The sequence below is a fragment of the Hoplias malabaricus genome, chromosome X1 (genome assembly GCF_029633855.1).
Source record: "Hoplias malabaricus isolate fHopMal1 chromosome X1, fHopMal1.hap1, whole genome shotgun sequence".
NCBI classification, from domain to species: Eukaryota; Metazoa; Chordata; class Actinopteri; order Characiformes; family Erythrinidae; genus Hoplias; species Hoplias malabaricus.
The window spans coordinates 25,732,774-25,746,776 of NC_089818.1; the positions used below are offsets into that span (position 1 = coordinate 25,732,774).

At 40.5% G+C, this 14,003-nt stretch overlaps 1 pseudogene; it reads right to left on the minus strand.

The window, feature by feature from the left end:
- Positions 1 to 824: 824 nt before the first annotated feature.
- Positions 825 to 6,411, minus strand: LOC136675497 (uncharacterized; annotated as a pseudogene).
- Positions 6,412 to 14,003: the final 7,592 nt, after the last annotated feature.

Genomic DNA, 14,003 nt, shown 5'->3' on the forward strand with positions numbered 1-14,003 from the left:
GAGTAAAATTAACTTTAATTACAAATGAATTTGAAGTGAATATTTGAGTTGAATATAGAAAAATCTGAATAGTTTATACTGAAATCTGCTGTATAATCAACGAAACTGGCAGGTTCATTCAGATACACATATTACGTTTTCTGTAATTAAACTTATTTAAACAAGTTTTTTAAAAATAATGACCTGTATATAACATTTTCAAAGATGAACTCAAAGTGCATTAAAAATGTTTTATTTTAAAATGTTTTAAACTTGTACAGGGTCTTCCACAAAACAAACCAAAACTAGGCTTATTGGAACTGACCAATGAAAATCTGGCAAAGTGCTATAGGGTGTGGTCCCGGCTACAAATTGATATTTTAAGTTCGTTCAAATTAAAAATTCTAGTGCACTCAGTTATTCTCTCAAAATAGGAAGACATAATTAAAACATTTTAAGTAATGCAATAAAATATTTTCTTTTGAGTAGTGGTTGCTCAAACTGTTTTCATAGAACCCCCGACGGAGTCCAACTCCAATAGGAAACCAGTCGGACTTACTGCCAGCCATGCGAACCAGACTACTGCTCTGTTTATACAGGCACTCATAGCAAAGAGCCCAATACCCCATACACCCAGCGCACCCCCCACAGATTATCCCAAGGGACACGGTCGACTGGCTTCTCCAGATCCACAAAACTGTGATGGGCATAGGGGATCCAATAACTGAACACCACTCGGATTCAGATCAGCGGGGCTGTTCCTCCCAATCATGCCCCTCCAGGTCTCACTGTCAAGAATTGTATAAAGAAAAAAAAGAATATTACTTTGCGAGGTTAAGGGGTGTTTAGCTACTGTCGTTACTGCAGCTGCTGCCACTGCTGAGGTCGGGTTTCTCTCATTTATGGATCTACTCATGTGCTTTAAGGTGGCCCGACTGGCTGAAGCTCTTGCCGCAATGGCAGCAGTTGAAGGGCTCCTCACCCATGTGGACTTGCTGGTGGTTGCGGAAACTCATCTCCTTGGCGAAGGTCTTGCAGCAGAAGGGCCTCTCCCCGGTGTGGCTCAGCTGGTGGGCTTTCGGTTCCTTTGACTGGCAGAAGCTCTTGCCGCACTTGGTGCAGGTGAAGGGCTTGTCACCCGTGTGGAGTCTCTGGTGCGAGTGGAAGTGGTGCGCCTTGGTGAAGCCTTTGAGGCTGTGGGCAAAGGTGTAGGGCTTCTGCCGAATGTGGACGAGCTGGTGCCTCTTCAGGTTGCCTGCCTAGCCGCACTCTTGAAGCTCTTGCGGCTCTCCAGTGTGGATTCGTTGGTGAGTTTTCAGGTTGCCCAAAGTGCTGAAATCTTTGCCGCACTGCGTGCAGGAGAGGGGCTTCTCTCCTGTGAGATTGCAAGGTATGCGAGAGTGCGATTTTGTGCCGGCCTGGGGGCCCTTAGCTGCCTCGTACAGGTGTCCCGTCTGGACCTAGGGATCCATCTTGACCATGCCTTCATCCAGGCGCAGCTTGTTGAGCTTGGTGCGCAGTTCCGCCATGTCCATGGACCCTAGACCATTCATCTTGAGGTGACTTGAGGTGGCTGGACATGAAGTTGGGTTCATACTCTGGTTTGAGGGACACCAGCTCCCTGGTCTAGTAACACTGAACGTCAGCGTGCTGCTGTGATTTGATGTACTCCAGGCTGTCGTGCACATGGGTGATGTAGTCGAAGACGAGGCTGGGTTCGTAATGAGACTTGAAGGAGTCCAGCTTCACACCGTGGAAGGAGCGCAGGTCGCTGTGCCGCTCAGACTTGATGTAGTCCAGGCCACTGATCTCCATCTTGATCTGCTCAGAGCCCAGCTCAGCCGTGCTCAGTAGCTGGATCTCTGAGAGGTCCACCATGTGGATTGAATCCAGGTCCAGCTCAGACTTGATGCAGGACAGCATGGCCATGGGCTAGGCAATGTCTGAGGTGAGTGTGCTGAGAGTGGGCGTGCTGCAGCTGAACACAGTTTTCACAGTTCTGTTTCAAAGTCCTTTTGTTTTATTGCTTTCTTTTGAATTTTTGGATCCCTGTAGTACATTGGAACCTCCAACAACCATCCACCCTTACAGTGTTCTGTAGAAAGAAACAACAACCAGTATCTTTCGCAAAAATAACAGACACAAATAGCCACATTTTACAAGTTAGTACTAGTAATATTAATACTAGTGATAAACCGGTATATCGGCCAATTTTGGGGATTTTTTTAAATAAATATATTTATAAATATATATATACTAGCGCAAAAGGCCAATATTTACACAATGCACACAGGTAATGCTGTGGGCAGCTCTGTCATTCTGGCTGTTAGAGCGCCCCTTGCGTGCATTTTGCCATCTTACAGACAGACATCATTGAGTACAAGCCTCCAACATGTAGCTGCATGCCGTCTCAGAGAAAATGGTATGAAATATTTTCTCTTCTTCTGCTCTCACTATTTGTTACTGGCTGCTCTTTCTAACATACACTCAATAATCTGCTCTCATAAACGACTGAGTGGATAGTTGTAACCTAGAAACCCAGCGTTATTTAGCCTCTTTTTATTCTCAATGGTCGGCGGTGCCTATAAAAAAAATCACTTATTGTTATAATCGTCAGTAAGTACTAGAGGTCCAAAGTCGACAGTCAATGATTAAAGTCACTGATTTTCATTGATTTAATCATTTTATATATAATCTCACTCAATAAATATGTATTTTTGCTGTTACTGGAAATTGATATGAAAAAATATTAGTTAAAGTACAGATTTTCAGATTTTTCACTGTGCCATATTTGAGTAATGTGTACATATCATACATCAATTGAAAGGTCAGACTCTCAGGATCATGAAGATATAGACAAAAATTTAGGACTAAGGAATTAAAGCCAAAGAAATAAGATATTTCAAACTTCCTCATCGATGACAAAACCACTGCTTCTCGAAGCCTGAAGAGCCCACAAGCAGCTCACACTCAAAGTTAACATAGCAAACCGTTCGTGAGTAATCCTCATGTTTGTGTCAAGAGTACAGGCCGAAAAAAGATTCTCAAAAAAAGAGTACACATTATCAAAAAATAATCAAAATATGATCCCCATGGACCCATGTCACTGCAGCGTAGCTTAGGCGCTCAGCTTTCCAACGACATGCCAATCAAATCTGTAGACCAATCAGAGGCAGAGTTATGGTGATGTGCACCCAAGGAGGCGGGACAAACACGCAGCAGAGGGCATATGTTTTCAGCGCCTAACAGACCCAGACACTGCGAGAGAGACTCAAACATTTCTGTTTCGCAGCAAAAAGCTCCACAAACAATAATCAACTCAATAAACATGTTTTAAAGCTTAGATGTCTTTGAGACCGTTAAATACAATTGATCACTTGTGGAGTGACATCAATTCTTGTGGAGTGACATCAAAAGTGCTGAAGAATTTAATTCATTTTCCTTCATTTAACCAGGAAAGAATCTCACTGAGATTAAGAATCTCTCTTACAGGAGAGTCCTGGCCAAGACAGGCAGCAGCACATACAATGTTTCCACAAACACCACAAACCACTAAATCTCTAATAAGCTATTTAAGACTTTTACAAACCATTTTGCTCAATTCCAATGTCTGAAGAATGCTTTTTAAAACATTAGTGGCACTAAGTCATGTAATTTAAATACGTTCTTTACCAAATATAAGTCTGATGGTGCAGCCTAACCAAAAGCTTGTTTTTCTATTTCAGTACGTACTGTGGAAACCTTAAGTAGATACATTGATTGAGAGTGTAATATCCATTACTTTTCTGATATGAAGAATGGAGAACTGTGTAATGTATTCCAATCAGGTTGGGCTGGAATATCTGTTTGAAGGTGTCAGATGTTAATTGCCTACCAACAGCCAAACAGACGTAAAGCAGTTATCAGGAATAAAGGTAAAAAAATCAAATGTTAGTTCAGCGATTAACAAAACAGCTACGTCTCTTTAAAATTAAGTTTGAATAACATTTCAGAATTGATGTCAATGAGCAGAATTACAGCAGAGCGCACTTTTCTGAATTACACTCCGGTTCTCTCTACGAAACATTTGAACGATTGAAGACACAGTTGTTCTTCCAATATTCGGCTGCCCCCGGCGGCCAGCTTCAGCCATCGTAAGACCGTGATTTAAAACAGGTCCACAATTGTTGCCCTTATTTCATCTGGGACTAACTTATGGGCATGGACTCTCCTTCCTCTTCCTCTGTCTTGTCCCCTCAGTCTTCCACCACCCAGCCTTACCCCTCTTTTCCACTGTTCACCCTGCTCACGGCCTTGTCTTTCCACTGTGAGTCTTTGAGACACTGCAGTGTTTGGTGTCTATATGTATTTGTCAATTGAAGGTTCATGAGATGCACCTCTGACCTATTATTGAGAGCTGTTTGATCATTGTTTGATCTAAACCCTCACAAATTCCCCTTCTTCACTGAAAGCCAAGATTCACCTGAGAACAAATTAATCAGTTTAGGAAAAATTACCAAAACTTACTAAAAAGGTTTCATAGAAATGCACAAATGATGCCTGAGAGATTATGACATGTTCAGCACTTTTGCAGGTAATGACCCAGGCAATGACCTAAAGCCTAAATGTATTGGAGGGTAAGACAATTCAACAGACAATCAGTAGAACACATTTTGATGAACATGACATAAGCAATTGATAAACACAGCCGACAATTGAACATGACGAGAGGGCTTAAATGCACAACACAGACGAGACGCACCTGAGACAAATAACGGGGGTGACGTAAAAGAGGCGGAGACGAAGGCAGAGACAAAGGCGGAGACATGGACAATAACAAAACAAAGCCATGTGCTGAGAAAACGGACCAGACAGGACGAGGGTGTGACACTCAACTCAGGAAACACACACTGAACATTTACTACGTTATTTAATTAAACATAATGAACTCTGACCTCTTTGTTTCTCAACACCACTGTTAATAATGTTCAGAATTAGGGTGAATGCAGTATTCCCCACTTGCCCCTACCACATATGGCACTTTTCCACTGTATGGACCTTACTCAACGAGTAAACACAACGAGTTAAAAACATTTAAGGTCACTGCTGCCATTGCTGTGTTCTCCAAAGCCCACTGTTCCTGCTAGAGACTGGGTTTAGAGGCGACACCCAATACATTTAGTGATAATATCTGATTGTGGAACTCTTCTGAAGGAGAATGAGGCCCTAAATGTAACTAAAGTCCAGCAGCTCCTCTGATATCACTGCAGACTGGTGCAGAGCTGCTACAGAGCGGCGCTAGTCACCTGGGAATGAAGCGCTGCTCTGTTCTGATGATGTATCAGGGTCTTGAAGGGTCGTCGTAGGGGGAGATTTAACCACTGCACCCTGTAACTCAACCCCAAGGGGAGAGAGGACACTCAGAAACAAGGGGGAGGGGGGAATGAGGAATGGGATTCACCCTAAAGTGAGTACTGCAGCAGCTGGGGTAACTACAGTCTGGGTTACAGCGTAATGTAAAGCTTCCACAAGGGGGCGTTTGTGTTCATGTTCAGTTTGGGTTTGTGTCTCTTATAAATAACTTTATTATTCCCACTCAAAAAGCACAATCTTAACTAGAACCTTTATCTAGAACCTCCTTTCAGCTTGTTCATGTTTTTCTGGGGACTACACATTTATTACCAACAGACAAACCATAATCACGTATAAAAAGTTAAATGTACCTTGATTCTGTAGTTCACTCCTCCAGCAACTTGGGTTTGGTACATCAGAACCTCGAAACCAGAAAACTCCTCTCCAAGCTGCTTTTGGACTTCAGGCTGTAGCTGAAATAATAAAAACAACATTTTACAACTACAGCTCAAACAACAGTAAATCAGAATAATATCTCCACAGACTGTCTTCACTTTTAATAATAATAATACTAACAGACCACCTTCACTATAATAATAGTACTAATGATGATGATGATACAGCTTCAGCTTAAAGTCACTGTTCTCAATGCCAAGTGTGGGCTGGAGGGGTCTATGTGGAACTGTTTTGACCTAATCCAGCTTATGAACTGTGCATTAAGAAGGTTTTTCATGCAATTACCACAGTTTATAAACAACCAGATATTGTGCTGTAAGCTGTTTATAAACTCTCATGAGCTTTAGAAGAAGTGTTATCAGTTTAGACCCAGATTAGACACAAGGTAACAACAGTTTTCCGTCAGTGAAATGAATAACACACTGGAACACAGCAGTGGGTTTTAATTCTGACCCTGAGCAGGACGGAGCACTTACAGAAGAATAAATTACAGAGAAGAACAATATTCACCTTCCTGCAGATCTCATTCACGCTGTTGTCAGCGTTCTTCCACTCTGACCATCCTCCAAGTTGTGGAGTTGTTGGAGCAGACTCTGCGATCGCGAACAAGACAACAACGAGCAGGAGACAGAAGCGAGACGCCATGGTGCTGAGGAGAGTCTTTCAGGAGAAGTGACACCTCTGAGTGAGTGGAGTGTAGTTCTGAGAGTGAGTTCAAACTGCTGTAAAGCTGCTGTATTTCTACCTGCATCTTCATCACTATCACCTTCACCTCTCAGCACAGGAACCAATCAGAAATTAAACCACACCCTGAGGCAATAATAAGAGCCTTGCCTCATTTTCCTGTGAAACCTGTTCCTCCAGATGTTTGGAAAAATACTTGATTTCTTCGTTTTAAACAATTTCTCTGCAGAAAAGATTTCTTTATTTTTATTTTCAGAGGAAAAAAAAAACATGTTTAAAAGAGCGTGACATGCATGAGATAATTTGTGATTTATTTCTCCAGGTTTTAAGAAATTTGTCTCTGACATTTTTGCCTTAAGTTATGGTCATATTTCAATATATATTTTCACAAACAGTATAATGTACAAAGTTTAAATAATTTAATATTAATATTTAATGTTCCTGATGCTACCAAGGACAAGGCTCAATCCTTGTGCTCTCTTCACACAGAGAAAAGGACAGTATTTGCATTTCCAATAACTTTATCTGTGAGGCTGGTAATGTCTGATATTAACTCTGAGGCCCAGAACATTTAACGAAGTAAAGGAAACTGTTAACCTCAGCCAAACCACTAGGACCAGCACAGATTAAGAATATAAAAGTTAATTTGTCTAGTTAGAAAACTGTGTTTGGTTTACAGTTGAACACAAACCACCTTTACACTTTGTAACGACTCTAAAATTCACACACTGTAATTAATTTTCTAACATAAGATAAGCATAAAATCATTTTTCTTTTCAGTCACTTAGTTATGGAAAACAACTCACCAATTTCAAGAATGTGAAAAAGAGCTTGAGGGGAAAAAAGACATCTTGTTTGACTCAGTCAACTGTAATTTGTAACTGTAATTAGCTCTTCTCTGAGGAAAAGAAGAAATGAAAACTATGTCCTAAAAAGGTATTTGCCCAAGGAAAAAAGTAAAATGCAGAAAACACCAAATCTTATTGTGTAAAAATGAGAAAAAGGCTTTCAAACTTGTACAGGGTCTTCCACAAAACAAGCCAAGACTAGGCTCATTGGAACTGACCAATGAAAATCTGGCAAAGTGCTATAGGGTGTGGTCCCGGCTACAAATTGATATTTTAAGTTCGTTCAAATTAAAAATTCTAGTGCACTCAGTTATTCTCTCAAAATAGGAAGACATAATTAAAACATTTTAAGTAATGCAATAAAATATTTTCTTTTGAGTAGTGGTTACTCAAACTGTTTCCATAGAAACAAACTACGGGTTAATAGTGTGGATTTAAAAAGAGCGTCTCAGAGAGGCAGAGTCTTGCTGGGCTTTACCTCCACTGTAGTTTCCTGAAGCTGTTCCTTTCTTTCCACTCTGTGGTCCATCAGTGTCCCTGAGATTACACATTCACTTTTTAATTTTTTATTACCATCCACCAAATATTATAAATATAATTTTATATAAATTCAATGATAACATGTATATATTTAAACATTACTTTAAAATGGATCATTTAAATCTATTCAAGGTCTCAGGACAATGTAAATTAGTCTCATCAGAAAACTACACACACACACACACACACACACACACACACACACACACACACACACACACACACACACACACACACAGCAAAGATTTTAAACATGTTTTTTTTTTTCCTCTGAAAATAAAAATAAAGAAATCTTTTCTGCAGAGAAATTGTTTAAAACGAAGAAATCAAGTATTTTTCCAAACATCTGGAGGAACAGGTTTCACAGGAAAATGAGGCAAGGCTCTTATTATTGCCTCAGGGTGTGGTTTAATTTCTGATTGGTTCCTGTGCTGAGAGGTGAAGGTGATAGTGATGAAGATGCAGGTAGAAATACAGCAGCTTTACAGCAGTTTGAACTCACTCTCAGAACTACACTCCACTCACTCAGAGGTGTCACTTCTCCTGAAAGACTCTCCTCAGCACCATGGCGTCTCGCTTCTGTCTCCTGCTCGTTGTTGTCTTGTTCGCGATCGCAGAGTCTGCTCCAACAACTCCACAACTTGGAGGATGGTCAGAGTGGAAGAACGCTGACAACAGCGTGAATGAGATCTGCAGGAAGGTGAATATTGTTCTTCTCTGTAATTTATTCTTCTGTAAGTGCTCCGTCCTGCTCAGGGTCAGAATTAAAACCCACTGCTGTGTTCCAGTGTGTTATTCATTTCACTGACGGAAAACTGTTGATACCTTGTGTCTAATCTGGGTCTAAACTGATAACCCTTCTTCTAAAGCTCATGAGAGTTTATAAACAGCTTACAGCACAATATCTGGTTGTTTATAAACTGTGGTAATTGCATGAAAAACCTTCTTAATGCACAGTTCATAAGCTGGATTAGGTCAAAACAGTTCCACATAGACCCCTCCAGCCCACACTTGGCATTGAGAACAGTGACTTTAAGCTGAAGCTGTAATATCATCATCATCAGTACTATTATTATAGTGAAGGTGGTCTGTTAGTATTATTATTATTAAAAGTGAAGACAGTCTGTGGAGATATTATTCTGATTTACTGTTGTTTGTACTGTAGTTTTAAATTTGTTTTTTTATTATTTCAGCTACAGCCTGAAGTCCAAAAGCAGCTTGGAGAGGAGTTTTCTCGTTTCGAGGCTCTGATGTACCAAACCCAAGTTGCTGGAGGAGTGAACTACAGAATCAAGGTACATTTAACTTTTTATACGTGATTATGGTTTGTCTGTTGGTAATAAATGTGTAATCCCCAGAAAAACATGAACAAGCTGAAAGGAGGTTCTAGATAAAGGTTCTAGTTAAGATTGTGCTGTTTGACTGGGAATAATAAAGTTATATATAAGAGACACAAACCCAAACTGAACATGAACACAAACGCCCCCTTGTGGAAGCTTTACATTACGCTGTAACCCAGACTGTAGTTACCCCAGCTGCTGCAGTACTCACTTTAGGGTGAATCCCATTCCCCATTCCCCCCTCCCCCTTGTTTCTGAGTGTCCTCGTTCCCCTTGGGGTTGAGTTACAGGGTGCAATGGTTTAATCGCCCCCTACGACGACCCTTCAAGACCCTGATACATCATCAGAACAGAGCAGTGCTTCATTCCCAGGCGACTAGCGCCGCTCTGTAGCAGCTCTGCACCAGTCTGCAGTGATATCAGAGGAGCTGCTGGACTTTAGTTACATTTAGGGCTTCATTCTCCTTCAGAAGACTTCCACAATCAGATATTATCACTAAATGTATTGGGTGTCGCCTCAAAACCCAGTCTCTAGCAGGAACAGTGGGCTTTGGAGAACACAGCAATGGCAGCAGTGACCTTAAACGTTGTTTACTCGTTGTGTTTACTCGTTGAGTAAGGTCCATACAGTGGAAAAGTGCCATATGTGGTAGGGGCAAGTGGGGAATACTGCATTCACCCTAATTCTGAACATTATTAACAGTGGTGTTGAGAAACAAAGAGGTCAGAGTTCATTATGTTTAATTAAATAATGTAGTAAATGTTCAGTGTGTGTTTCGAGATATGAATCAAGGAATAAAATGTGGGTCTCCTGAGAATAGCACACTCAATTAGCACAGACACAGAAACATAAAACTAAATGTAGAAATGTGGAAATATATAAAAATGAATAATTATGGAAATACATACATTTATAAATAATGAAAATTTACATTTATTCACATCCTTCTCTTTTTATCAATATATTTATTAATTTCTTACAGCATTTATTTGGAAATTTGTTCATTTTTCACTCGTTCATTTCTTTATTACACCATATATTTATGTATATATTTTTTTTATTTATTTGCAGTAATGACATATTCATTCCTCCACAGTAAACAGATGTAGACTAAAACACTTCTCTAACACTGTACCTCTCTCTCTCTCTCTCTCTCTCTCTCTCTCATTCTCTCTCTCTCTCTCTCTCTCTCTCTCATTCTCTCTCTCCTCTCTCTCTCTCTCTCTCTCTCTCTCTCTCTCTCTCTCTCTCTTTCTCTCTCTCTCTCAGGTTGATGTAGGAGTGAATAAGCTTGTCATCATAGAGGTGCATCACGATCTTAATCAGGTCGACACTCTGACGAAGGTTGAAGTGGTTTCCTCGAATAATTCTGGAGTTCTTCCTGTGAATTATGTTATAGCGGTGCGAAAATATTAAAAAATAAAATGAAAAAATATTGAATGAAAAAAAGTGAGCGAAGTGTGTGTGTGTGTGTGTGTGTGTGTGTGTGAAGTGTGTGTCCCTGATCAGATGAATGTTGAGTTGATGTTGTAGAGATAGTGAACCCCTCTTCTACACAGAGTGTGTATTAAAGTTTCTGATGAAAAAGGCTTGTATTTTGTTAAATTTGTCAGTAATTTGGAGACATTAGTAGGTTTCTATGGACTTGAACATGGCAGTGTTTTGAAGGCTAAAAACAGGAGAACTCCACTGCCTTTTCTGAACACTGCTTCTGACTGTATCCACTTGTTGGTGTTAATTATTAATCCTCTAATATAAAGTAGTACAGATTTCAGACGTTGAAACAAACATTTATTAATAGTTTTCGTTTCAGAGGCCTACCACACTACCTTTCTACATAAACACCCTGTTCCCTTATTGAGAATATAGTCATTCTGATTAATACAATGTAAAGGTGCTTGTGTTTAATGAAGATAAGAAGTTAATCACATCACAGTTACAGTTTTTTTACAGTTTCTCAAATCATCTTTTATATTTGTACAAGTTTATGTGCATTTCTCACAGCATTTCGTACAAACAGCACCACACCCTGGATCACTGTCAAATGCCTGTAACATGCTCAGAATCCTTAGATCACGTCCCAGAATGAAGTTTCTATGTCAATGAACATGTCAGTGTCATCAGAACAAGACCTTGTGTGGTTGATTATGAACAGGACGGTCAACACGTTTAGCCACATTGTCAGTACATCAGTAACTCTGTAAGTCATTTCTGAATGTCTTTGATGGCAGTGAAAATGCACAGGCTGCATTTTTACTGTGAGGTGCATATAAACAATACACACTTTCATTACTGTGGACCTGGTTATTTCACTGTTCTTCTTTTGTCAGAAACTGTAACACTGTGTTGTGCTCTGTCTGTAGACGTTTGGCAATGGAAGGTTCATGTGATGCACCTCTGAGCTGTTTTAGAGAACTGGTGGATGAACACTCCCCTTTATCAGTGAAAGTCATGGTTCACCTGAGAGCTACTCATCAGTTCAGTCGACATTTATCAGAGTAATACAGAATTATACAGAAATGTAAAAATAAGCTTCACAGCTCATGAATGGATCAACATTTCTAAGAGTACTGACTTATGCAATGAACCAGTGCCTGGATGTTTTGGGGGTTGAACTGTTGAACAGAGGAACAGTCTGATACATTCTGAACAACATGATGAAAGCAGCTCATAATGTGTCACACCTTGCTCACTGGTGAGGGTAGTGTGTCTCGACAAGGTTATGGGTTAAGAAAATAAATAACTATAAATTAATTAAATGATGGCAAACCACAATTGCACCTTCAGTGCAAGGGTGCTTTATTTAGTGAAATGTGAAAAAGGGAGGAAAAAAAATAAATCTAGTTACAAATTACATACAGGGGATTAGAGGAAACAATCTTTTCTCTTCCAATATAAAGATAATTTCCCGGCACAACTATGCAGCCAACCATGCCGCCAACTATGATGTCATTTAAAGTGAATTGCACATGCCCACCCATGTTTTTCACAACTGTGCCGCCAACTATGCCGCCAATATGGCGCCAATATGGCACCAACCATGCCGCCAACCATGGCGCCAACCATGCCACCAACCATGGCGCCAACCATGGCGCCAACCTTCGCTCCCCCCTTCTGTCCTCAAAATGAGTCCTTATATAGACTCCTAGTGGCTTAACTAATTCAGTATGTACCCCTCCTCCTCTTCTACAGGGGGAGACAACTACAATCAAAGAATAATACAAAAAAAACATGCAATTGTACTCTGCAAAACCCTTGTTCAAAAAGTGACTACTTGATACTAATCAAACGACAAACACACATCATGAACAAGGTTAAATCTAAAATGAAACTAAAAGAAAAATATTTCCAATCATACAACCCCCCCCCACTCAAATGGACCAATCCAACCTGGCTCCTACAGGCAGGTCTGAATTTGCTCAGGCACTATTTAAGGACACCTAAAACTCAGTTTGGGCCTTTTTTTTTAACAGAAAGGTTAAAAAAGTAAGTCCTATGTAATTATGAAATATCTCTGTCTTACAACTCAGTAGTATATTTTAACTGAAAGGGTGAGATTGTTTACCTAGCTAGCAATATGGATGTAAAAATTTAAAAAGAATAATGTGTGTGTGGGCTACTGGGAGATAAAACAGGGACAGAAAGGGCTATGAGGAATAAGAGGGGAACATAAATATTTATCTAGTGGTCATGTATTGTCCGTTCTGTCACATAATGTAAGAAAGAGCAGACAGCTGTACAACATCTGTACAATCAACCAAAGCATGTGCTCTTTGTAAAGAATTAATGACAAACGTCTTTATGAGGGGCACATGTAACGAGACGATGTGGAGTTTGAACAAGTCATTTTGAGAAATTCAGTTCTGAAGTGAGAAATGCTCCAAAGCGACTTAAGCGGTTAAAGAAGAGCTGAAGAACACAGTGGTGAACACCACCCTGATTCAAAACAGAAAACATTTTTCAGAAAACGTCTTTCTGCTGAGATGTGCTGGAGGTTGATGGAGGATCTGGAGGCAGGTTGAATTCTGGGAGTTTATTGTTGGGGCTCAGATCAGAATCAACAACATCAGAGTAAAAGATAAAGTTCAGAAAGAAAACAGATCAGGAAACTAAACTAAAAGAAGAGCTATAAAACACAAGGAAAGCCATGAAAACCCACTCAGAGCCTCCCCCCACCCTCTGGATTAAAGGAGCCCCAGTAAAGATCTGCAGGTCACGCTCTGTGTGTGCAGACCCCCTCTGATCAAATGCTGGTGCTGATTTACTGAGCGACAGTGAGAAAGAGCTCTTCTACAGAGAACACACTCCTACACGGTTTAAAAACATTGGTAAATTATTTACCAGACTGTATTTTAAATGAATTCAAAGTGAATTTAAAATGAATTACACATGCCCACCCATGTTTTTCCTCTTCTTCTTTTGTTTTTTAAACCGCTATTTTACAGAGAAGGTCAGGGTGTCTGTCTGTGAGGAGTGTGGTGTGTTCTCTCTGTGTCTGCGTGGGTTTCCTCCGGGTGACTGTCTGTGAGGAGTGTGGTGTGTTCTCTCTGTGTCTGCGTGGGTTTCCTCCGGGTGACTGTCTGTGAGGAGTGTGGTGTGTTATCCCTGTGTCTGTGTGGGTTTCCTCCGGGTGATTGTCTGTGATTAGTGTGGTGTGTTCTCCCTGTGTCTGTGTGGGTTTCCTCCAGGTGAATGTCTGTGAGGAGTGTGGTGTGTTCTCCCTGTGTCTGTGTGGGTTTCCTCCGGGTGACTGTCTGTGAGGAGTGTGGTGTGTTCTCTCTGTGTCTGCGTGGGTTTCCTCCGGGTGACTGTCTGTGAGGAGTG